This window comes from Molothrus ater, chromosome 2 (genome assembly GCF_012460135.2).
Source record: "Molothrus ater isolate BHLD 08-10-18 breed brown headed cowbird chromosome 2, BPBGC_Mater_1.1, whole genome shotgun sequence".
NCBI lineage: Eukaryota > Metazoa > Chordata > Aves > Passeriformes > Icteridae > Molothrus > Molothrus ater.
Genome location: NC_050479.2, coordinates 40,829,367 through 40,855,693, shown reverse-complemented (window position 1 = coordinate 40,855,693; position 26,327 = coordinate 40,829,367). Strand labels below are relative to the sequence as shown.

The 26,327-nt window shown below is 42.1% G+C and overlaps 1 protein-coding gene across 10 annotated transcripts in view; it reads left to right on the top strand.

Annotated features, from left to right (window-relative positions):
- The first annotated feature begins 2,803 nt into the window (after positions 1 to 2,803).
- The window catches only part of MBNL2 (muscleblind like splicing regulator 2), a 106,313-nt gene continuing 82,789 nt past the window's right edge, over positions 2,804 to 26,327 (top strand). For 8 of the 10 annotated variants that reach the window (XM_036392931.1, XM_036392913.1, XM_036392894.1 and 5 more), the window contains exon 1: positions 2,804 to 2,900. The gene's annotated coding sequence lies outside the window, so the exon portion shown is untranslated. Of the gene's footprint in view, positions 2,901 to 15,083; positions 15,170 to 19,260; positions 19,453 to 26,327 lie in introns of those variants that run through there. The other 2 variants (XM_036392876.2, XM_036392872.2) reach the window with 2 other exon arrangements.

The following is a 26,327-nucleotide window of genomic DNA, read 5'->3' as shown; positions in this document are numbered from 1 at the left end:
GTTCTGTTCACAGATTCGACAGATAAGCTGGCAAGTTTTAGCAAAATGCAGCATAATTTCTGAATATCATTTTATGATTTTATAAAATATGAATAGTTCTATTCAAACATCTTGTTTAAACAGTAAAACTCCTTTAGTCCTTGTGGTACATTTGTAGTAAAAATTAATAATACAAATAAGACAAAAAAAATCCCTGCAAATATTAAAGAGTTAATGGTATTTAACTTTGTCTTGTCTTCTCATCAGTTTTCTAGGCTGCACCTTTCCAAGTAGGATAATATTGACTAAGCCTCATTAAGCTGATTGAGAAATAATCTTTTAAAGAAAAATGCAAAATTAATGATCCATACTGCAAGATCAATAAGCCACTTCAGAATGTACATTGATAAACTATTACTAGTAAAAAATACTCTCAATTTGGTATGCAAAATGAACAAGATGGGGCCAAGTGCTGGCTAGGCACTTAGGAAGGCATGAAATTCATACAGGGAAGAGCTGGTGAAGAAAGGGTGCCCTTGGCACTGATCCACTACTCAATGAGTCAGCATGAAATTGCCATTGCAACAAAAACAAATCACATTGAGGGATTTATTGGCAAAAACTCTATTTGTAAGTCACCATTAATTATTCTACTTTCTTCATTACTTCTGAGACTTGGTTGGTCTACAGTGTCCTGTTGTGGATGTTTCATTCAAATGACTGGAGGAGAGCAAAAGGATGATACAAGTTTGAGAAAATGTGGCAATTTGAATCAAAACGTAAAATCTGAAGGGAAAATATAACTCATTATAGCTTTAGAAGTATATGTAAAAGATCGTCAGAAATAGGATAACATCAGTCATCCTTCACAGCCAAGAGAGGAAGACAGAATTTAATCAGGTTAATTTGCAGAAAGAGGGGCTTGCTCAAAGCCAGTTGATGGGCACATCAAGTTGCCCGAAGAGAATAGGCACCTCATGGGTGGTTTTTAAAAGCAGGGTAAAAACCTGTGTTGGATTTGGCCTGAAATTCTGCTTCAGGGCATAGATGCTTAATAGAAGGCCTCAGGAGAGCCTGCTTTTTCTGGTATCAGCTGTGCACTAAACTCTCAGTGATGGAACTTCCTGTTGAGGCTTTTTGCATATATAACAACTTCTTTAGTTCTGCTTTCTCTCATTTAATGAAGATTAAAAACAATGTGCCAGGGAAAAAAATGCTACAATCTCATTTATTTTCTTTCACAAAATTGCCATTCACCAAGATCAAAATCATACAAAAGGAGGGAAGAAATAGAGATGTTGCTGTTGCTGCTTCTGGTCACCTAGGGGCTACCATGATCAGCACTGGGTTATGCTGGAGCAGCAGCAGAGTTTTAAATTTTATTTTCCACCCTTTTCAAAGCCACTGTCTCCTCCTACAAACTGGGGGAGGGTGCTTACTGTACCTGGTGGCATCTCAGCTAGGCTCTTGCTTGGCTTTGTGTTTACTCCATTTATTCTATTTCCCTTTCAAAGTAGAACAATTTTACCATAATTTTTTTCATTGGGTATATTCAAACACATTTAACCATGGGGTTGCCTTGAACAGACTGGTTAAAACAGTCTGTTTTAACATGTTAAAACAGTCTGTTTTAAAATAATAATTTGTCACTCTGCTCATTTCTTAAATAGAAAAAAAATTTAAAACCCCAGGTTTTTCTTTTTGCTTTTTTTCAGCGTCCTAACACCAAAAGGATGTGTCCGAGTTGAAAGGGTCGCTTTTCTTCTCAAAATGTAACACATTTTTCAGTAGCAGTTCGGTTACTGATCCTTGTGAAAGACCTCAGAGACAGTCTAAAGGAATTTACCTGAAATTGAACTGCAGCTGTTTTATGATTTATTTCCTGCTCCACCACCCTTTCATTGGGATGCTGCAGCGGCTGAGATCCATCGAGGATGGGGCAGCTGCGGCCTCACCCCTGGATGTTGCCTGGCTTTCTGGAGACCCTGTTCAGGGACCGGAGCTGCCTGGAAATGAATTGTGGGGTTTGTCACAAGTGGCTTCAGCCCTGCCGCACGCAGAGCAGGGGCTCGCTGGGACCGTGGGGCCAGGGGTGGCTGGGCCGGAGCGGGCAGCGCTCCCCTGAACCACCGCACCTTCAGCTTCACCCGGCACACGAGCACAAGCACAGTTTGATGGGCTGGAGGCAAACCGGGAATCACTGCAGCTGCCCCTTTTTCTGCATGGGGACTATTCCATGTTTTTTAGGGAAAGGTGCCAACCCTTGTTCCAGGGACAGCGGCCAGTGGGAGAACGGGGGCAGAGGGGTACCGGGGGCCTGCGCCGGCTGCTGCGGGCGAGGGGAAGAGAGCCCATTTTGCCTGTGAACGACACTTCAAGGGAACAGGAACTGCTCACGAATTCGGGTCAAAATGCGGGAAGAATAAGCCCAGACAGCCAAGCCACGCGTTTGTTTCCTCCAGAAAATCGTCCACGGTAACCGGTGACACGCCATAGCTCCAGCAGTCAAAAGGAAGCCGAAGAACACGACGCAAACCCAGGATTTTGGCCGCTCTGCAGCACCGCCCGCCCGCCGCTGCCCCCGTTGTTTTGCGGAGGAAACGCTCGGGCCGGTCCCGGAGGCGGGCCAGGCTCCAGGCACAGCCCCGCGGCACCCCCGCCGGAGCCCCGGGCCCCGCGCCGCCGCTGCCCCTTCCCCGGCCCCGGCAGCGGCCGGACGGCGCGGGCTGCGGCGGGCGGGCCCGGCCCCGGGGCGGTGCGAGCGGCGCTCGGCCCCGGCAGGGAGGGGCCGGACCGCCCCTACGCGAGGAGCCGCCGCCGTCGCGGTCGCGGCGGGAGAGGTGACAAGCCGCTGCTGCGCGGAGCCGCCTCCGCCCGGCTGGGAGAAGCGGGTGTACCCGCGCTCCGCGCTCCGCTCCGAGGTAAGGCAGCCGCCCGCGCCGCCGCCAGTCCTCCCCGCGCCGCCGCCAGCCCACCCCCGCTCCGGGGCGGCTGCGGGGCCACGGCGCTGGGACAGCCCGTGTCCTCTCGCCGCGGGGCCGGGCCGCGCGGGGACGCGGCGGGTGCGCGGCGGCGGCGGGACTTCGGCTTGCCCGCGCCCCGGGCAGGAGTCGTGGCAGCGGTGCCGCCGGCCCCGGGGGAGCCTGGCGGCCGCGGCGGCCCGCGGCGCCTCCCTGCGCGGGGAGCTGCCGCCGCTGCCCGTCCCGCCGCACCTGGACCCGCGGTTCCCCCGCTGCCGCCGCCGCCAAGGGCGCGGGAAGGCGCCCCGAGCCCCGCGCCCGTTCGGGTGCCCGCTGCCCCCGCCGCTCGCCTCCCCTTCGCTTCCCTGGGGAAGCCGCCGCGGCGTGGGACGGGGCGAGAGGCGGCGGGCGCTGCTGCCGGGCCGTCGCGTCTGGTTCAGCAGTGATTTATGGTTTTGTTAACTCAGCATTTGGCACGGCGTGCGAGCGGGGAGAGCGGCGAGCGGGAGTCATAACTTTGTGTTACTTCTGGAAGGGAAAGGGAAAGGGCCCCGTGGGGCCGTCGCCGCCCCAGCGGCTTCCTCCAAATCCCCCCTCCCCGCTCCATGCCCGCCCGCTTCATCCCTGCGCCGGGGGCTCGCTGCAGGCAGCGGGGAATAGCGCTGGGCAGGTTCGTGGGGGGGACACGACACGGGACTGCCACCCGTGAAGGTGCATGTGACAGAGGAGGAAAAAACTCAGAAATTAAATGTTTTTCTTACTCCTGGTTTTGTGTGGATACCCTATATATTTATTCCTTGTACGCACATATGTATTTGTCTGCATAGGCACAGAAAATGCACGTGTAGTTTTTGAACTGTGAGAACATTGCCTATAGGCTTCTGTTTCCAGATGTTTTGTTTTCTGTTTCTTTTGGGCATATTTACATTTCTGCTGGGAGGGAAACAGACAACAGTAATGTGGCTGAATATGTATTTGAGCAGTAGCAGGGAATAACTTGTGTGCCTTTAATTCAGCTGCAGAGGATATCCATGTGGGATTAATAAGTGATCGTGTCACACTGACGTATCTTGTTCAGACTTGTAGATTTTTAAAGCAGTGTGGACTTGTAGGTAGTAGCGGAAGTGTAATTAATTTTAAACATGTGACTTGGCCTAGTGCTTATGATTTTAACGTGGTATTCGTACCTTGGTAAATATGCATAGATTTAGCCATCTGTCCTCTATTTTCTCTTCGTGTGTGCACGTACCACACTGCACAAATGAAAAAGGTACCTGCGGTAAGCTTTAGGGCCAAATGCATATTTCATCTCTTCTGGGAAATGCTCTAAAGTTACTCTCAAGGACTAGTGGAAAACATCTTTCATACAGTTTCTGAGTATATTTAAAGTTAAAAAAATAGTTGCTCCGGCATCAATTATGTCAATTTGTAGCTTGTATTTGGCACGGATACTATTTGCATTTGTCGAGTACAGTTGATACTGCTTCTGGAAGGGATGTAGTTTTTCCCGCTGTGGACAAGGCCCTTTTGTGCAGTGTAAACCTCATGCTTTTAGAGGATGCATGAACCCCTGGGTAGAGCCAGCCCTGTGGTTTCTCTCTCCAGTGGTAAAGTGGTGGTGGGGTGCCAGCTCCAGTGGGGCTCGTTGGAGATCATAGCAACAGAACTTCTGCCACAGGCTGGAGCTCCCAGTCAGGGCACGCCAGTCTTCGGCACTTGTCATAGTTGCAGGCATATGCTATGGCTTATCTGCATGGCAGTGAAATTTGGAATAGCAGTGGGCCACCCTGGTGATTTGTACAGTGTAGAGGGGTCTGTCTGTCTGTCCATGCAAAGTAACCTGTGGGACAGTGCCTGTTTTCCTGCAGCTGAAGAGATGGGCTGTTCTGTTGTGGAATCCCTGCTGTCACCACAGGAGTGGTACCTATCTGCATTGTGCACGTAAGTGGGTGGATGATATAACATGGGTCACTTCAACATACCTTCTCTTCTGAAACTTATCTCCTCTGTTATTTATGGCCCCCTCTCTGAAGAAATGGCCTGGGTTTAGTCAACAGCAGCTCTGCCAAGATCTCTAATCTTTGGAATTGGTATGTTTGGGATTGTGATGCTGAAATCTTCATCTGAGCATCATTTTCTTAAATTTGGCTTTTATAGAATAACAGTTGTCATAAGAAGATTAAAAATAAAGTCTACTTGCTGCTAACACTTGGTGGGTGAAATTTTCATCTCTTATACTCCAGATGCTCTGCAGTTTCTCTGCTGGTTGCAGTCTCTAGAATTGTACTGTGCAGTACTAAATGCTTTTTCTCCTAACCTAGGGGTTCTTAAACTGTGGTAATACCTACCATAGAAAAGTAGTACATGAATGCTGCCACCAATAGCATGTGACTGCTGTTTGGGGAACCTTCTTAGTCTTGCTTTTCCTTGGGTTATAAGCTTAGCTACAAGGCACTGGGAAAAGTTTTGTTAACTTTTTGTCCTGATTTATGGCAGGAATAAAGAAAAAATGTATTAAATTGGTATTCCCATTGCTGCCTGATGGTGTTAGATTTTTTGCATCCTCTGAGTAGCTCTTGGAATCTCAGCAACACTACATGATTATTTTACTCCTTTTGCTGCCAAGTAGAATTATATAGCCTAATTTATTTAGATTTGGCATGTTCTCACTGAAAGTCATTCCATGCTAGGTGAATGAACGGTTTTCTTGTTTATATTGCCTTCACTCCCCACTCCCCTTTTAATAGGCCCTCACAGGTCTTACTATAGCTCTACTTGAGCATTTCTGAATTTTGTTGAATCTGGCGTTTAAAATAGAAATAAAGAACTATGAATCACATTAAACTTGTTATCAAAGAAGGTATTTTCATGCTGTCAGTTACCAGGGTAGAAATCTCACTCCTCATGGCTCCAGACAGTCCTACAATCATATTTACTGCTCTTCTATAAATTTTTTTCTGACAGTTTATTGTTAGCTCTCTGTGGCTGAAGTACTCAGGACAGATGTGAACACACTGCCTTCATCTTTGAAGAATTATAAAGTTACCTAATTGGCTTCCAGATCACACTGTATCTTTCTTCATAGCCCTCTATCATAATTCAGACTCTTCCATTCTACTTATTATTCCTTTCCAGATGTCTTTTAACAGTCGAATCTTTGCTGGATCACTTTTCCCCTGATGAATTTTATTTATTTTCTCAGAGGCACCTAAGAAATAAAATGACTGATGGATTATTCTTTTCCCCTCCCATTACCTTTCTTCAATATTCTCCCACGTTCATTTGCAAGTAGAGCTACTTAGAAAGTGTTCATTAAAATGTCATTGAAATGAAAGTCAAGGCAGAGTGTTAATCAAAAATGCTTTTCAGTTTCAAGTCACTCATTTCTCGTGAATAAACCTTCAAAAACAAAAACAATCTCTTTTTTTTCATACAGCTGATACTTTCTTTCCCTGTGCATTTTGCTGTCTTGATCATTGTGGTTGGATTATTTGTGGTAACTGCGTTTGACACAATCGATTGGTTTAGGGCTTTAGAGAAACACAGTATCAAAACACTCAGCTGGCTTTGGAATAAAAATATATGGCTCAGTCAACCACAGGTATGAAGAAAGATTAGATCTCCTCAAAAATCTTGAAGTGCTGAAGAACTCCACAGTTTATCTTGCCTTGCAGCTGCATGGCGCCACGTTGAGCTCGCGTTGGGTGACTGTCAGGGGCTGTTCCTCTGCAGAGCCCAAGGCAGCCCTGCTGCTGCCCAGGGCTGGGGCCTCAGGGGGCTGTAGGATACTGGGTAGATGTTTGAGCTCTGTGAGGATGCAGCCTGGAACATGGGAGGATGATGGTATCACGCTGTGTTCCTAGGGAACGACAGGACACAACACACTCTGGAATAATCGGATTTCCTAGATTGGAAGGCTTCATGGGCTGCCCACGGAGACACAGATGACTCTTTGCCTAGATAGAGCTGAGACAGCAATGCTGTTATTGAGTAGTGTTTCAGTGTGAAAGTATAATGTCAGTGTAAAGTCCAGAAATACTTCTGACCTATGACCAGCTGGGATCATGTATCTTAAAGCAACAAACCTAGGGTCTGTCTGTGGCTGCAAACTCTTGACAGGGCTTTCTTCTGTTCTCCACTGAATTCCAGATTTAGGTTTAACTTCAGCTATTCCTCCTTGCTTGGATGGTGCTGCAGTTGTTTGTGCTGAATGTTAAATAGGTCTGTTGTGTTTTCACACTGGCAGAATTTGAGACTGTTGCTGGCTAATTCACCTGGTGGTTTGACACTGATGTTAAAAACTAGTGTATAGGGAATTGAGCTTAGTTGGTCTCTACAGGGGAAGGAAGAGGTGATGTGGAAGCACCTTTACTGCTGCCTTTTCTCCATTGCCCCTAGTTTATCTAGGAAGGACCTAAACTATATTTTTGTGGGCCCTTTTGAGGTATCCCCCCTGGTGAGAGACAAATATTTCGTGCCTGATGGTATCAAAAAGGAGGTCTGTGAGGCTGAGTTTATATCGTCCCATACCTCCTCTGAAAAGAGATAATTTTAAGTATGGGAAGATCCATGTCCTTTCTCTAGTTTGATGTCCCTGGTCTGTTCCATTGGGCTTACTGAAGTGAGTCAATAGTTGGTTTTGTTGCTTATCTTTTTCAGGAATGGGAGATTTGGCACTAACCAGTGGTTGCTCAAGATAGTATATCCACTATGAGTATATCCACTGTTACGTTTTCAAGGAGGAAGACGACTTCCAAGTATTTTGTTAATGATTTCAGACTGGAAGGAGAATGGTTGAATTCTCAGGTCTCAGAGAAAAAAAGACACCCTGTTTTAAGATTAGGTGATGTCTAAATGTGGTTGGCTTGAGCTGTGTAAGCTGGCTGTTGGTGGATATGGGTGAGGCATGGTTTTGTTTCCTGAGAGGGCTTTCCAAGTGTGCACAAGACTTTCACAAAGGGGAGTATTTCCTTGCTGTGCAGTATAACTGTATGGATGTCACAAGCCTTGAGTATGGAAAGCCTTAGCATAGCCTTTGATTATTCAGCATTTATTGGCCATTTCTTCATTTGAGAGTTTCTGTCCTATGCCTATTGTGAGATACTGATAGATAACACCAAGGTGATTGCTGGGTATGTCACTGGAGCAGTGTTTGTCAGGAGTTGACTGTGGTTTTGATCGTTGCTGATGTGTGGGTCTCTGAGCCCTCAGGCTCTTGCCCTGCTGCTGTTGATGAGATCTGCAAGATTTTGGAGTTTCTCAGTCCTTACTCTGCTTAGGCTTTCTCTGGTTCCTGGGAAGCTGGCCATGCTTTCACTTCCCTGAATGAGGCAATGCTCTTTGCATAACTGCAGTGTTGTGATATCCATAATGTTCAACTTCTCCGTCAAGTGTCAACAATATGATCAGCTTTGCAGGTTGTTCCAGGTGTGATCTGTGAAGGTGCCAAGAGGACTATGAGGAATTGGCTTTTCTTAAAAAACACCAGGTGATAAGGTTTGGGGATTTCATCATGTTCGACCTTGTGTCAAAGTATCTGCTGAAATTCTCAAGCTTCATAATTCTGGGACATTCTGCTACCTTCCATTGCAAGATAATAATGCTAGCCTTCCTAAAGCTGTTTCTTTATTGTAATCTTTGAGTGAATAAATTTTAGCTTTGGCTTTTCAGGTTAATGAAATCTAATAAAGATGCTTTAATATAAGCACCTTAGATTTCACATTTGCAGAACAGGTGAACAAAGTGCGTCTTCATGTCTGCTTGTCTTGGACGCTGTATTGTGAGGAGCAGGGAAAAAAGACATGGAATTTATATCTCATCTAGAGAGAGCTTTGGGTGATGCAATGTATATCATGTATTTCACTCTCAGGATTGTGTGTTGCCTGTTGGCAGTTAGAGGTAGGTCTTACATTACTCAATTCATTCAAGTAATTTCATAATGCTTTGTGCTCTTTGCTTCCTGTTCGTAGTGGAGTGTATTTCTTCTGCTACTTGCAGCTACCAGAAAGCATCTGATTTCTCTGGTTCTTTCCCTCTAATTCCTTGGAAAGCCCAATCCAGTTTATACCATGGCAGATGAAGTGTGCCATGTCATTTGGATTGCTGGGTCCCACAAGAGAGGCATGTGATTTGTCTTGGAGGCACAAGCTGTTGAATCCTAGGAATGGGTAGACCTGGATATGCCTCCTATGGGAGTTGTGGTGAGTGTGGACAGGAAGGATGAGGGCAGGGTAATGTTAAGATTAAGGCACATTCCATCAGAAGATGGTGTTGGTGGTTTCAGGCAGTCATTTTTTATTTTACAGTAACCTGTCCTTGCTGTTGTGAGTTAGAGGAAGGGAGAAGAAAAATCTGTCTGCTTCCTGAGCTGTAAAGAGGCCACTTGACTAATGGTGTGGCAATAACTGGAGGCCAGAGCTGGGTGGATCTCAATACTCCTCCCTCACAAAGCAGCAGAAGAGTTTGGTCATCTGAATTGTGGTGACGGCCCTGGGGCTGACAGGAGGATTACGACAGCACTGTACTTGCTTTCTGGAAAGCTTACACCATACTTCTTTACAAATTTCAAAAATGACTGAAGTGTTTTTCCTTACGTGGTACGAGCAGTGCCTAATCTGCTAGAGCTGGTCCCCACTGCTGCTGAGTCCCTGGTGGAGTCTGCTGCTGGAAACATACTGGGGTGGGGGAAAATGTTATTAGTGCAGAACTGTGCAGAAGGCTTTTAGGATTGAGATAATGTATTTTCTAAACAGGAAGAATAATTGAAACTGCTGTAGTTCCACTTTGCTTACTCCAGCAAGATTTTGTCAGCGAGTTCTTAGTTATTTGTTGATTTCTGCATAATAGACTGAAAAAAGGAGCAGAATGAATGGATATCCATAGAGGTCAGATTTTTTGATTTGCCTTTTTCCCCCCTTTTTTTCTTTTTTAGCTGCCAGTACTCTTGAAGTTACATTGTCTCAAAAACAAATCTTTAGAGATGGCCATAATTGGAAACAGCTGGATAAAATTTGGGAGTTTTTAAAGGACCCATAAAGAACTCCTATATAAAATAAGCACTGGTAACTTCATTTTTTATTGTTAGGTGTCTTGATTTTAGATACCTTTGTAAAATAGAAGTGCATTCAATATGCAGAATATCTGAGAGTACTGAAATAGAAAGGTCTGAAATTTTGTGGACATTTCTGTACAGGATGCAAGGCTTTTAACATAGCCCTTCTGTCAGCAGTACAAAGAGGAATCAAAAGAAGCAAATGCAAAACATCTGAGTAGTAGTCCCTTGTATATGCAGCCAGTAGTAAAGGGAAAAGCAGAAGTCTTTCTAGTTCATCCAGTGTTAATTGAGCACGTGGTCACAGCTTTTGTCGAGGCAGTACTTCTAGCTCAGATGAAGTTCCATTGCCATGTCTAGCTCCAGTGAAAAGTTACTTTTATGAGTAGGGGTCTAGGTTGAGGGAGCTGGGCTTATTTGCTTGGATGAAAAAGGACAGTCTAGTAGCTATTACAGCTATTGGATTATGAAAATAGTAGGACCAAACTTTATTTATTAGTCCCCGGTGACACCATGGGAGAGTGACAACCAATTGTTTCTTTGGAGATTCAGGTTGGATGTTGGAAAAATCTTGTTACTAGTACAGCAGTGCAGCACACCACCAGGATGTCCAGAGGAGCAAGTTTCTGCCCTCTGAGCTTCTCAGGACTCATCAAGGCAAAGGCATGCTGACCCAGTCTGCTCTTGATGATAGTTTTATTTTGAGGCAGAAGCTGGACTAGGTAAGAAATCCCCTTAGGTTTCTTACAATCCAAATTTCTAGGAGAATTCCCCCCACACCTTCCTTCTCAAATGAAGAATTTTTTAGACAACTTTGGACTGAGCTGACCAGCTACTGTGGGATGCTTGGTGGTAAACTTACCTTCATGATGTTCAAATAGTAATGTTTCAGTGTACTATACTTAGATTAGTATTGTTCATCTAAGCATTTATGACCTGAGGATCAGCAGAATATTTTTGTCAACAGGTTTCTTTTGTTCTTACCTGTCCCTGAAGGAAGGGACAGAACTCTTTGATGGTTAATGCAATCCTGTCTTAACAGGCAAACCTCTCCTTGTGGGTCTGCTGAAGATAGCTTTGGGGGATGAGGTGGCATTACAGTTGCCAAAAGGGCAGTGAAATTTAGTTTCAAATCTTAAGTTTATAAGTCTATACACCCCACAGCAAGACACCTGTGCAGTCTTAATCTTGTACTTTTTCCCTGCATTCCCCTTTCCTTAGTAGTACTACCTTTAGGTAAGCCAAAGGTAGTGGCTCTACTAATATGTGTTAGTGGTTTTATTTAATTGTATTGTGGCTCTACTAATATGTGTTAGTGGTTTTATTTATCCTTATTAGAGCTGATATGAGGAGGAACAGCCAAATGAATGGTTTTGTCAATTTATAATACTTTCTTTTGAAAGAGAGAGAGGAAGAGGAGAGTTGGAGAAAAATACAGAATGGGGGAAGTAGCTGTATTAGAAAGCTGGATGCTATCCCTTTGTAGACATTTCACTACAAATAAACTCTCCATTCCATCTTTGGGTCTCTGGTGAATGAAGTCCTGTATGCATTTTGATTTTTAAAACATTTTTTTCTGTAATTTGCTTCATTTTTCTGGTGGTGGGATTGAATATTGACACGTGCTACTTGAAACATGCTGTTTTCAGAGGTCATGCTGTTGGATGCCATTTTATCCCACACAGTACTTCTGCTAGAGGACCTTGTTTCTTGCCCTGCATTACTCATACTTGTTTGCTTTTTTTTCTATGTGAAAACAATTCTTGTTTCTCTTTGTGTTTACAGTTACTTATTTCTTGGTTTCTGTTACATGACATTTGGGAAAACTGAAGGTTCATGTTCATGTATATAGTATTTTGTGGCAGAGTAATTAGGCAAAGATCCACATGTAATGTTTAAAAGCATCATGCAACAAAGTGTTCCTGACACTTCACAGTAATCAGAAAACAAGCTGAAAAAAAGCAACCTCTTTTGAGGTGCATATGGAAATTTGGTGCAAAACTCATGACTGAATGCATCTAAGTCTAATGTTTAAAGAAAAGCTTGCCTAAGTGAGCACAAACTCGTAGACTTCACAAAACAGAGCTGCCTGTTAACCAAAAGACTAGTTGCTTGCCAACAGTTCACTTGGCATAGCTTTCTCCTACCTGTCATCCATACTTCACAGAAAGAAATAAAACCCTGCACTTATATATTCCAGGCCCTCTCTTCTTGCCAAAGTAATGCTTTTTTAATTATATAGAGTCCTCTGCTCTTACATGTGTGGGTTATTAATTGCTGTAAAGGGGTGACGGATTGAAAGCTGCTCTTACTGATTTTAAAAAACAAAAATTATCCAATTGGCTTTCATTTTCTGTGAAGTTTCCTGGAGCCTATTTTCTCTGCTTACAGTGGAGATTGCTTGCTGATTTTGCTGCATGCCCCTGAGCATCTACCCTACAGACTCAGGCTGTTAAGAGGCAGCTTGTAGAGAAATGGGAGGCAGCATCACCTCCTAAATTAGGTTGTTTTACACCTGTATTGCAGGAGTGTGCAAAAACAATAGCATAATTTTAATGAATTAGAAAGAGCAAGTTGAATTATTTTTATGCTAATTGAAGATGGGAAAATTCAAAAGGTAGCTTAGTTTCAGTAGCATTTTTTCCCTTTGAGTTCATAAAGGATTAATAAAATAGAGCTTTTGATTTAAAGGATAATTAGAGAGTTCTCATTACATCACTCATTTAAAGATGTATTATTTGGGGCCATTGCTTGAATTATATGCAAATATATTTGAGGCTGATGACTGAATCTTCATAGATTTAAAAAATACTGGGTTTGCATGTAGCAAACTTACTTGGAATATATCCCTCATATAGTTACATGAAGTACTAATTTTAGTAATTTACGAGCTTCTTGGAGGAAAACTCTTGCTCCTGCGTCTTCCCAATATGTTGGAAATCCCCAAGATAAGGAGCAGAAGTTTAGTATATGCATCCTCCACTACATTCCTTGAAACACAAGAGGGTTTTCCTGTGCCCATGTGACTTTGTGGCAGAGGTTAGTAGGTTTTACGAAAAGGTGATTTATCAAATGGTTTCCTCCTGTTGTGGCTTTGAATAGGAACTACTCCAAATCTGAGGCCAGAACAATGGCTATGGAGGAAATTAGTCATGGAAGGGTCTGAGGAGGAAGGAGCATGTTTTTATCAGTGATGGAAGAACTTCCCAGTACATGGGAGTCTTGCTAAAGATGATTTATGCATCAGTGGGTAGGGCTGGATTACACCTTTGCATTGTTTCCAGCTGAGTATTAAAAACCTAAAGGTACAGCACTCACTTTCTTCTTAATTTGATACATTTGGGAAGTATTCTTTCTAACCACATGGATTTCCAATACATTTTTATGAAGGATTAAGCATTTAGTGTTTATATCAGCTGAAGTCAAAGACTCAGGAGGCTTCCATCAGGTAAGTCCCTGGCTGTGGCATGTATTGTACAAATTAGGGGGACATGAAGTCAGTTAGCAGAGAGAGATTTATCTTGAATTTATGATACATGTTTCTGGCTTAAATAGTGCTTGTACTTTTACACTGTGATTCCTTGTGATTCATAAAACATATTCTGGACAGGGTTCAGCAGCTGATGATAAAGGGTTTCTGTTTTGTATATAACCTTTTTACATTCTGCTGGAAGTTTTGGGAAGATCTGTTCTGATAGGAATATTTCTGAGGAAATGGTTGCATTTTTGGATGGGTACAGGTATCTCAATATATGGCATCTAAAATGGCACTAGACAATTTTATATCTGGGACATCTGTGTGGGTATGGCAGATATAAGACATACCAGTAACCCAGTCCTTCCAGTGATGGCCATTGAAGGCCAACAGAAATTCCCTAGGCCATCTAGAAGAAACTAGATATCTGGGTTTGGATTATTAAAATTTCAGTTTTAATACTTCCATGATTTGGTGTTTCAGATGAGCAAACTGAAAACTGCTTTTTATTCAGCTGTCATGAAGAAAAACAGAATCACTTTCCTGAAAAAACTTTTGCATAAGTCAGTGTTCTAAGAGTAAGGCAGTGTAGGTGGTTTGCCAATTTATTTTTCTGAGCTTATTATTTTGCCAGTTTATAGTATCTGCCTTATAGAGTCAGCAAGATAATGGTTATTTTACCAACCTTCCCTCTCCCCAAAAATGTCCCCTCCAAAACAAAACAGAAAATCAAGAGGAGAATCCCAGTTCAACTCTTCTTAGGTTAATTTGGTGTCCATCAGTTGTTCAGAGGAGGAAAGCATGAGCAAGTGCAAAGATTGCTGTTCAGTCAAGGGAAAAAAAAAAACCTGGAACATGTTCAGCATAGCTTAAGAACAAGCTTATGTAGCTTATATAGCAACATAGCTGGAACATGCTTATGGCAAGCTGAGGATTTACACCAAAGCTGTGACTGTACATTGTCAAAATACAGGTGTCCTTTAGCCCTATGCTAATGTCTTTAGTTATTTGAACTGATTTTGAAAATCTAAAGTGCTGTCCCGTGTATGTAACAGAAATATCTAAATATTTATGTTCCTAATAAGGCTTCTTCTGTAGTAAGATTTCATCTCCTACATGTTTAATGAAGGACATGATAGAAGAAGCCTAAGGGTGACCATCTCAGGTAACCAATACAGAAACACAGATGCTTTTAGGATATGATGGAATCTCTTAGAATAGCTACTTTGGGATAGGATGAATCACAGCCCACAAATGCCTATTTCTCTTCAGTGACTATAAAGAGAGAGGGGGAGTAGAGTGACTCAGTGAAATGTGGTTGTTTATATTTGGTCAAATGTATTTTGAGCTAAGTGCATAAGGCTACAATCCTGAGGCAGCTCAGCTCTCCATGGCACCTGGTCTATGTGCCTCAAACACTCAGCTACAAAAGCCTGGTTGGAGTGAACTGCAGTTCTTCTCTGGCTGATGCCTTCATCACCCTTCCCAGCTGGAACCACCCTCTAAAGGAATTGTGCACATGTACTTAGTTCTCATCCTGATGGGGAATTGGTGTCATCCTAAAATAAAGTCAGGATGCAGGCTGGATGTGTGCCTGAACCCATGTGTTTGGATCTCACAATTTAGACATGGCTTAAACTCCTTGTGCAAGCAGCGGAAGGAGAGGGAGCATTTGGAAAGCCTCCAGGAGCCACCTTAATTTTGGTAAGATTGATTCCTAACATGTAACTTGAATATGTGCTTGCTTCTGTGGAGTGTTTCCATTTTATATTTCTCTCAGCATATATATCATGAAAATAGTTTTCCTTTCTGTGTACAATCTCCAGTTTTCCTAGGTTAGGGAGATGTTGGGATGTCTGGGAGGTAGGAAATTAAAACAGTTGAAAAGGCAGACTTAAAGTTCTTGTGATTAAGCCTATTTTTAAAACAAAAATTAGACCCATTCTTTCAGAACCTGTTCCCAGTTAGTAACTTGGAATTTTGATATTACTCTCTAAATTTTTAATTTAATAATGATTTCCACCATCCCTTCAGCCCCAATATAGATATTGAGGTATTTTGCAAAAGCTGGCAACAGTGGTATTATGCATGAGTGCCTAGTTTTAAAATCTTGGCAGCTGCTTTGACTTTTCTTTATGCTGTCATTCAGACCATAGCTACCAAAGCTGAATTTTGCTTGTAGTAACAGTTGTGGGAAGTTACTAAGGGAAGAGTCTATTACTGACACAGGAAATGGCTTTACAGTTCTTTTTGTCATTGCCAAACTCACCAAAACGTCACTGTTGCCATAGGTCATCTAGGCACAGCTCAAAATCATCAATCTGCTGCAACTGAATATCACATAAATTGCTTGGTGACTTTGGTGCTAGTGTTACATATGTTCCACCCTTCTTGCAAAACTCCCTTTAAATTGGCAAGTTTTGTTGCTTCTGGAATTAGAGCTAATTGCTGTGATTCAAGAGTAAGGAAGGAAAAATAACTGTGTGGGTTCTGCATTTTTCAGTTCTCCTCCTCTTTATTGCTTCCAAACTTTTCTTCAAAAGTTGTATCAAGACCATTCAGAAAATTGTGTGTAATAGTCACTGAGAGAAGCATTTTTCCCTTGATTCATTAATTACAGGAGCATATCAGGCAGAGCAGATGGCATTTTTTGAGCTGGGAATTTACCTTTGTTATTCTTTGTTGAGTTTGACATGTGAATTTCTCAGCTTCTCTAAGATGATATTGTTTTGCAATTAAATACATAATATGGTTGTATAAATCAGACTGAAAATTTAATTTCTGGTCTTTTTCTTTGTAACTGATGTGAAAAATGAATGGATACATGGGCACATCTCCATTTGAGAACTACTCACTCCTCAACGTACAGAGCAATTATTTTTAATTTATATTTTTTTTTGCATGAATGAAGTCATGCCTTACTCCGGTACTACTCAAGTGCCAGTTCTGAGAAAGAGCAGAAATTTTCTCTTGAGCTTTTTGATGGGTCTTAACTAAAGGGTTCACAAATGGGATGTGATGTATTTTCAGCATGCCCCATTGGGTTGAGGGTCTTCTGATCCTCTGTCATGCGAGAATCTATAACATAATAACCCACATGAGGATCTGGGTGGGTGTGTGGCTGCTGGCTTTGCGTTTGTGATTCAGGAGTCCTGGGAATGCTGTCTGGAAGCACCCCAGCCCCGTTTGACTGCAGTTAGAGCTCTGCAGTGGCTGAAGACAGTGTGTGCACTGTGAAGCAGTGGCACAAGAAATTGGGTTGTGCAGGCAGTGCTGAGCCCGTGCCTTTTCAGGGGCTGTGTTAGCAGTGACTTGCCTTGGGTTTGTGGCAGGGAAGGGTTGAGGGAGCTTGCAAGTTGGAGTGATCTAATGGGCCACAGAAGCTCTCGGTGGGGGCTGTGGTATGGATGTGCCTGGCTCTGTGGAGAGGGCAGCCAGCTCCTGCTGACTGGTGCTGCTTGTGCTGCTTACTCTGCCTCGTCTGGCAGGGGCACCATCTTCCTCTCTGCTGTAACCTGCTCGACTAGACCAGCCAGATTCTGGCTCCTGCATCTATTCCTCCCTTTCCCTCTCATCACTCTCTCCCTCTTCTGCCTAGCCTCGTGGTATGTTTTGGCCCACCTGCCCTTTCTGACGGTCCCCTCTGCAGTGTGCTCGGAAGGGCTCATCTCACGCACGTCCGTGGGGCACCGCCGAAGGGTCATGAGAGCAACAGGCGAGGTTGTCTTCCTGCTGTCAGCTCCAATGTCTGGTCTCTGGCAGATGGGAGCAGCAGTTACAGGGGAAATCCTGCTAATCTCCTGTAACTTGAGCCCATTACATGCTCAGTCGCACTGTGGGGCTGGTGCCTTTCCAGCCACATATGGACGGATGGCTGAAGGAAGGAATCAGACGCTCACTGCAGAACACCTTCTGAGATTTGCACTGTAGAGATCAGAAACAAAAATTAAAAAGATGCTGTGAGTCAGCTGAATATTAGCAGGTTTTAAAGCTTTGTCAAATAGGAAAATATTTTCATATGCGTAGCAAAACATATAAAAACCCCTCCATATAAAAAAAAAAAACCACCCCGAAAAGCAACATCAAAAAAGCACTTTGCCAAATTTCAAGGCTGCCCCAACATCGGCAGAGGAGCCAGAGTTCCCCAGTGAGTTATAAGGATGGCAGAGCAACATGTTTTTGTCTAGGTTATCTCAGAAATAGGCAAACTGTTTTTTGGCACAAAAGTCAATAAATCCTGCAGCAGATGTCCAGCATGGAAAATTTTTAACAAGGGCAGCTCAAGTTTGGCAGAGTCAAAAGAATGTGGAAAATCCTGATGAGATGCACCAAGCCATCTTAATAATGGGTGGAGTTACTACCCTTGTCCCCAGGGTCTCTCAAACCCACCAAAATCAACTATTTTTTTTTTTTTTTCAGGAGGATTGTTTTGGGTTTTTTTAATATAGGGCAGAATAGAGAGGAATGGAGAGGGTGATTGAACAGAAAGTAAGGGCTGGCTGGCAGGAACCTTCTTGGCAGGAACACGTTTCAGCCATGCCTGGAAGGGGAGGGTTTTTACAAATTGTGTGGGAGATGGTGGAACCCAAAGGAGAGTTGCTACTTGCTGGATAGAGGAATAATGGATTTTTGGGAAGCTGTGTTTATAATATGCAAAATAGTCCACAGGAAACAATGGGGCCTTGGGACAGAGCTGCCAGTGAATGAGAGCTTTGTTTTCCTCTTGTCTATTCATATTTCTAAACTTTTAGTGGCATTTTAAACACATTTTACACATTTTTTTGTGTAATGTCTTGAATTGCCTAAACTGCTGCATAAAGTACTGTTGCCCTGCAATCTTTATCCCTTTTTGGATAAAAATTGACTTTCAGCTTAAGCTCCTTTTTGTATTTTTCTTAATTGCAACTCTTGTTTAATAATCCTTGGCTGCTTTGTTCTCATGTTTTAAAACTTTAGAAAAATTTATAGGAAAACTGGTTCACAGCAGACCTTGTGTACCAAGCATGTCGAGCTGCCCACAACTTGATTTGAAAATGGCAACTGGTATCGTAGTCCTTATGCCAGAACCTTGACACAAATGAACATCAGTTGCAAGCTAATTGCATGGACTTCAGTTTGGATGCTGCTGATGGGATTTGCCTGCCATGGATATGAATTAAAACACCATCATATAGATTGTGTTTTCATTGAGAAGCATACCTGCAGTCCCTAACAACCGGTCTGAAATAATCGAAAAGACATTATGGTTGTATTGCTGTTAAATGCAGACACAGATTATGCAGTATTAAAACGAGAATATTACTGCCTCAATCGGAGCGTGTTTTGGCTGCATGTTAAAATAAAAGACAGATGGTTTGATTTATTATGGTGCATATCTCACCTTTGCAAGCAAGACAGCACCACTGCAGTTTTGCAGTTTCAGAAACGTTGTTTGTGCACGCGTTTACGATTAGCAAAAGCTTTGAAAATCCTTGTGCAAGAAATGCTGAAGCTGCTGTTGCAGTGGAGGGAAAGGGAGTTGTTTTTGCTTTTGCTGTGTATGTTATTTCACAGAGCTATCGCTTTGCCTCACCAGTAAAACTCCTTCCCTGTGCGAGGGAAATTCCTGGTTCATTGGTATGGATGCATTGTTTTTACACATTAGAAGTGCTGTGTTGCTGTGTCAATCATCCCGTTAGGATCAGTTTAAGAGCAGTAGGGCTGACGAAGCTGGGTGTGATTGGCTGCCATATGCTGGGAGGGCTCTGTGAGAAGGAAGGGCTGCAGTCTTTCAGCAACAGAGTTTAGGCTGTGTCTGCTTCATCATCTGAGGAAAAATCCCCCGATAAGTCACAAGGCTTTCTGAGGAAAAAAACCCAAAACATTACTGCTCATCGTTTTGTGCGAGAATTAGTTACCATGATGCGATGGGGAAGATGTGGCTGTTTGTTTGTATCAGATGTTCCTGTTCACGTTGGGAATGTGTCGAATAGACAGGGCTAAACAAGGTAGGAGGATCGTTGTCTTTTATCCAATGTTTCAAGAGTTTGCTGCAGTATACTGCATACTGTATGTGTTGCTTAGGGCAGTCAGGGAAACACTGTGTCTCCTGTGAATGGATTCTGTTTGGGTGAAATAGGTGGATTTTATGGTAACTTGTTTTCAAAGGGTATTAATTTCCAGTGTAAATAGCTCTCTTCAGAAATAGAACATGAGTATATGCATATTAAAACAAGTAAAAAAAGAAATAGGTCAGTGTGTTTCAGAAGTGCTGCTACCCTAATTGGATTTTTAGCTGGGTTGTTGTCTGGAAGTGCAGCCTAGATTTAAGAAGGAGAAGGAGTCAACCTGGAAATCTGTGAAGTTTATAGCAGCTATGTTTGAAGATTTAGGTGAATTAGACTGGCTGATCTAAATAATTCCCTATCGGAAGCTTTAACTGAAGCCAAGACTGCCTGGTTTAGATTTGTAGGAGTATACAACAATATTACAGTATTTTACCCTGTTATAAAACTATAGGGTGTTTTTTTGACTGTGCTGTGATTCCTTGTGCTCTTCAATGAAAGCCGGGGGAATTTTTCATAATGTAGTTTAGCTTACTGTAGTTTATTGTAGAAAACTGCCCTTTCCAGATCTTTGTCTAGGCAGCAAAACAGAACCTGTACATGAAAACAAGGAAAACAAGGTTAATAATATGTGCTGCAATTATCTGATCTTTATACATTTTTAATGAGAGAGCACACAGCTAGCAGAATAATTTAATGAGCGGGCTGGCTTTTAGAGCAATGATTTCACTGTGCTAAGGCACATCAACTCTCTTCCAGAGGAGGAGCCTCAGTAAGGAATGGAGAAGATTTATGTTAAATGCTCTAGAGAGAGCAGAATACTGTAAAATTCTGGAAGAATAGAGTAGTTTTCAGTTATTACTATTATTTTTTAGAGAGAAGGCAAACTTTACCATCATGTTGCAGGAGGGGTCTGAGAACATTTCCTCATCCTGTTATATGCTGAAGCCTTTTCAACTTTCTCACACTGCCATATGCATTGATGGTACTCAGTACCTTTTCAGGATGTCACCCAGTTAGTGACCCAAATTAACATGCTGACTTCAGTTGTGTTATAGCAGCATCATTCATATGTACTGTACATATTATAGTTGGGTTTTAATTTTTTTTCCCGCTAAGATTACCCGTTGGTGAGACAAGAAAATGTTGTATTCTTAATTATTTTGTAATAGCCATGTACATTGCATACTTGTATTCAGCTAAGATGTCAATAGAAAAAATAATTATATGTACTCAGGAAGACTAAAGATCAATTTCTTAAAGAGAAAGCAGGTGGAAGAACCTTTTGCTGCCTAAAAAAAACTTTCGGTGACGTAATTTTGGGGCGAAAGTTTCAAGATTTCCTTTATCCTAGGAATGAGTTACATAAGTTTTAACAGTATTGTGGCAAGTAGGCCCTTCTAGTCCAACTGTCCATAGAACCACTGTCCATTGCCCCTCCCGTTCTTCAAGGAGAAGTACAGCACATGCACTCAGAACTCCTGATATCATCTCCCAACTCCTCACAGCTGACTCTGCTCAGGGAAGGTTGATACGACTTCCCTGCTCCCTGGCCAAGTACTTGTTGGAGACCTGTGGCTGGGTTGTTGACACATACTCAGTTCATGAACCAGTTATTTTTGAAGGCTACAGTCTTCTAAGTCAAAACAACCTTGTGTCTTTTGAGAATTTCAAGATCTGCTAACAAATGAAACAAATGTCAGGATGTAGAGCATTATTATTACAAATCCATAGGGTATGGATATATATGTTTAACTCTCTATCACTATTGATTGAGAGTTAAATGTGTTGCTTGTGTGCAGACTGTGTTAGGCATGCAAGGCAAAGACTGATAATTAGAAGCAAGTAAAATAGTATTTTTCAAGAGATTTCTCAGTAAAATACGAGACAAATATTTAGTTATTGCAAAGAAAACTGTTTTCATGCAGAGGTCTCAGAGAAAACTTTTCACTTTCCTGTTTTGAGACAATCTCTTTCAGAAAATTTCAGCGTCTGGTTTCTGTACCTTGTAGATCACAATATCTGGAGTTATCTTGTTATGCCTGACTACCAAAATGAAAATTTGCATTCATCACTTTGTCAAGTAGTCTGTATCAAACTACTGACAGACATTCAAATGACAAAAGGATTTATAAAAATTATTTCCTGGTCAAGGTGCATATATATACTACTACTTTATATGATTAGGTAAATGAACCTTCAGCTTACAGAGTAGAGGTGGTAGTAAATATTCTGTGTTTACATTTATTTGGTATTAAAAGTATTTCAGACCAGATTCTGGTGTCTATTTAATTTAGTAATATCTTTTCTACTTAATTGCTCTGTGTGTTTAATCAGGGCTATTAGTGTGGTAACCTTCCAATGTGCAGTCTATCTGTTTTCAAGGAGTAATTACTTTGTTTAGAATTACTCTATTTTCCTAAGATAGAATTTTCTAATGAGCTAGAGGTCCTGAAGTATAGTGCTTGACAATAGAGCGATTATAAAGGCAAATCAACTTCTTAGTGTGTGAATGTACGTTTTACAGAAATGTGAGATAATTATGTGCTACCATTTTTATTTTTTTTTTTCTGAGCAAGAAAAATGGCTCTTAATGTTGCGTGGGATTTCCGGCACTCAGGTATCACTTCAGCTGTGAATGAATTATCTTCTCTGTTGCTCAGAAATGTGTCAGAAATTATCTGTACTGTGTTTACTTGTAAAAGCTCTGTAAAATGTTCCATTTTTATAATACTGAGAGATGAGAAATAAAGTGTTTAATTAAAATAAATAATTTTGCATACAGTTTTAACACATTGCTAATATTTAAATTCCACGTGATAGCTATTAGTGATACTGTGCTAGAAATTTCTGACTTTGAGTATTGTTTTTTCTCTTCCAGGGAAGAAACACTTTTTTTAAAGTCAAATTATTTTTCCCTTTTTTATGAATATGGCTGTTGCAAAATTGTAGCAAAAGATAGCTAAATCACTTTAAAAAAAAAATGTTAGTGTGTATTTTCTTTTTAAAACCTGTGATTGTGAAGCTAATTTGATGTGTTTTATACAATGTATTATGGTTAACTAATGTGCACCAGTGCTATGTAACTGGTCTGTAAACAGGCTGAAATTATAGCCTGAGGAAAATAAAACTCATTTCAAGAGAGTGTCAGTGCTGAAAACTAGTTCAAATAATAGCAGTATTAACTGTTTGACTAATTAAACTAATCTCCTTATACATTATTGGCAAATGCAGCAACAGTTGTTGGTTATTGATATATAGAGTCTTCTTTTTAAAATGTCTTCTTTTAAAAGCAAACTTTTTTGTCTCTATTTGGAGTAGAGAGTGCATGAGGAGAAAGAAGTTATGCATCTCCTTTCTGGAATCTGCTAACTTCTTAATCGCCACAATTTTTTATTATTCCTTTGTAACCGGGCCGTTAAAACACCGAGCTCTCTCTCTGATAATGCTGGCAACGTCAAGTTCTTAGTTCCCTATTTCAGCCCTGCTAAAAAAGGAAAAGTCTGAGGCTCTGAAGATTCAAGAGCATACCTAACAGGGGATTATATGCACAATCCTTATAACTAACACAAAGAAATACTAATTATGTAGGGGACTCTTTGTGCTACTGATGATTACTAAAGCTGTTGAGAATTGCCAGTTTGCTGCTGCTGCAGAAGACTTGTAGGATTTCTGGAGTCATAAGTCTGGCAAAAGACCTGGTGGGCTTGTGATGCCTGAAACTTTGCCAGCTAGAAGAGCTCAGCTGTAAACAAATTGATAAACACATAGGTTCATGCTCTTTTTATTATTTATTTTCTTTTTCTTCCTTTTGTTTTTCCTTTTTTTTTCTCCCTTCTTTTTCATACCTAGATATATGTCCACGAATACTTACACATGTACATAATATACACACACTCATAACAAATAATTTTTCATCTGTGATTTTTGTTATACAAAAACAATAGCTAATAAAGACAGTGGGAGGGATTAAGTGATACAGTTATTGCATAAAGAAGTGGCTCAAGAAATAGGAACAGATGGTTCATATCAGAGTCTATTAATTTTTTTTATTTTAGATTAATGATTTTTTTCATCAGTTTCTGAGTGGATGATAAACATTTTGGGAGGCGTTTTGGGAAGATCTGGGTATCATACATTGCTGAACTCATAAATAGAGACAAGGTCAGTCTGGAGGTTCATGAGCTGTAAAATCTTCTCTTCTGCAGGGAATACAGCACCTGTGACAGCAGGCAGAATTAGAGAGTACAAGTAAAGAAAAATGCAGGAAGTTTTACCTGTGGTAGTTCTATGGAAGGAGAAAGCTAAGTTTTGGTTAGAAATGCCTTTTTTCTTTTTTTTGTGGGAATTCTGAAGGCAGCTTTTCAGTATGTTTTTTTGTGTATGATCACTTTTAAGAGGCCTAGGAAATACATTTTTGGGGTTTTAACCCTCTAGTGTTCATTCCTATCCAGACTGAATACTTTAAAACTTGAGTTTCTGAGCAATTTTATGTTGTTGTTTTTTCCCCTACTGCTCTGATATATATACTTCAGGTATGTTAAATGGCACAGTCCCCCAGCCCCTAGTTTTCTGAATCCCTCATGATTTATGTACTTTACAGGTGTCATAGGCAGTGTTTTGAACTTAGTCTAAAACTAACCTACAATTTCCAAGTGACAAGTTTTCCATTTTTTCCCGTTGTTCAGAAGGATGATGTTTCAATGCTGTGTTTCAGCATGTCAGGTTTGTGCCTTCACAGTCTCCTTTGGCAGCTCTCTGCGGGACACTCCTGCTAATGTCTAGGTGGGTAAAGTGGCTGCCTTGTAGGACTGGCAAAGCCCTATTTTAGTTCATTTAAATATTTTTCAGGTATTTCCTTCCACTTTTCACTATCTGCAGTGCTGTTATCAGCAGCTGTATGCATATTTCAAGCCTAGAGCTGCCTTAGTTTGTCAGCAGACCCCTCTGGCTGTGCCCCTGGCAGGACAGGCAGGCTCACTGCTGGCAGGAGCATACCTCCACACCCAGTTAATGATTCAGGACTTCAGCACTGCCTCACTCTTATTTACTTAAAAGCCTGTGATAACAGGTGTGGGATTTCTGTGATGGCTGTGTTCACCTGTGCCTGTGAGGAGACCAATGCCAGCTTTCTCACCTTCATCTCCTCACCCCGTAGCCAAAAAGTGCTGTTGCCTGGGGCACCTCCTGCAGCTGGCATGAGGCTTGTGCAGAGGAGGCCGCCGGTGCGTGGGCTGCTGGTGCTGGGGATTGCAGTGCTGCAGTCCTTATTGGCATGCTGAACATGCTCTGGCAGCACGGCGCGCCGCTGTCCTGGAGTCTAGCGCTTGTCTTTAAAAACTTTTTCTGCTTTGTGTGGGTTTTTTTTTTTTTTTTTACAATTCCCTTGTGTATTTTAGTTCCCTGCTGCTAATGCTGGGAAACACTCTGGGGATGGATCACTTTATTGCCATAATTTTAAGGAAGTTGGGGTGGTGGCTAAAACTCCAAGATTTTCTCTGTCACATTGTAGATGGCATGAAAGGCTTTGAAAGTAGCCCTACTGATGTGTTTATAAAGCCAGTGCACTTTCCACTTTTCCCCCCCTCCTTTTTTTAAAGACCTCATTTAATGCTCAGGACTGTGCAGTGAGGCCACTTTCAAAGGCTTTAGTATCCACAGTAGCAGCTCTTTGAAGTGGAAACGCCAGCGGGGAACAAGCCTTCAGCTTAATCCTTGGTGTAAAAGGTCCTAAATGGTAAGAAGCCACAACATCCCTCTCAGTGGGAGGAGCTGGAGAGTGATACCTGCAACTGAATCTGTATCCTGGACCTCATCTGTGGAGCTAGAACTGGTTGGACACTTCTGTAGGACAGGAGGGATGCAGTCCCTCTCATCTCTCTGGCTTTTCACTCTGGTTCTGTCCCAGCACTTTCTTGAGGAGGAGGGCACAACTGAGAGGTGAGAGAGTAAGGCCTGAGAGCAAACATGTTTGTGCTTGGGTTTGTTTGCTCTCTCAAGTTGCTAAATCTTTCCTCTGGAGTGCAGAGCCAGTCCCACAATCCATCTGCTGGTCCTTGTGGGCATTTGTGTGTCCAGTTAGGTTGGTGGCTTCATGGTGGGCCCAGGTGCTTGTCTCCCCTTTGGCACAAGGAAGGTGAAGGAGATGGTGCTTTTTGGTCACCAATGACTCATTTAAATGCTCAAAGCTAAGTGGGATGAGTCTGTCATCTCTGAAATACATTTGTTTGAAATAGGAGATTAAAATGTTGAGTTTCTTTCGTTGGGGCTTGAGGATCAGTGTGTTCCTATGGATTTGTAGCCAGTCTTGGTTGCAGAGCTAGGCCGCTTGTAAGGAGCTGCCTTCCAAAAATGAGGAAGGCAGAAGATGGCAGTGCCTTGACTGGCACGTGGCTTGAGCTGCCAGGGGTGAGAAGCTTTTTGAGGAGGGCTTTCCTTCTCAAACATAGTAGCCATTGTTGATTCTGATGACTATTTAAATAACCTGATTTTTAATTAAAAAGTTATTTTTTAACTTGTTGGTATTTTTGACTTTCAACACATCGTCTGCCATTTAACTTCACCCTTGTGCTGTTTGCTGTGTACAAAAACAGCTGTCTTTTCTGTGGCTTCCCCACTGGTAAATGACTGAACACTCCCTGCCTCCTAGTCGTGATCTGGTGATCCTCATCATCAGCCTGTATGAATTTCATATTCTTTCTGTTGTCAAAAACCTCACTGCTGCCTCTTTGTACATGTAAGCCTTTCTGCAGTGCTGATGGTGCTGTTACTGTTCTCTCACTCTTTTATCACTCCAGAGTTACATGCTCCATGACTAT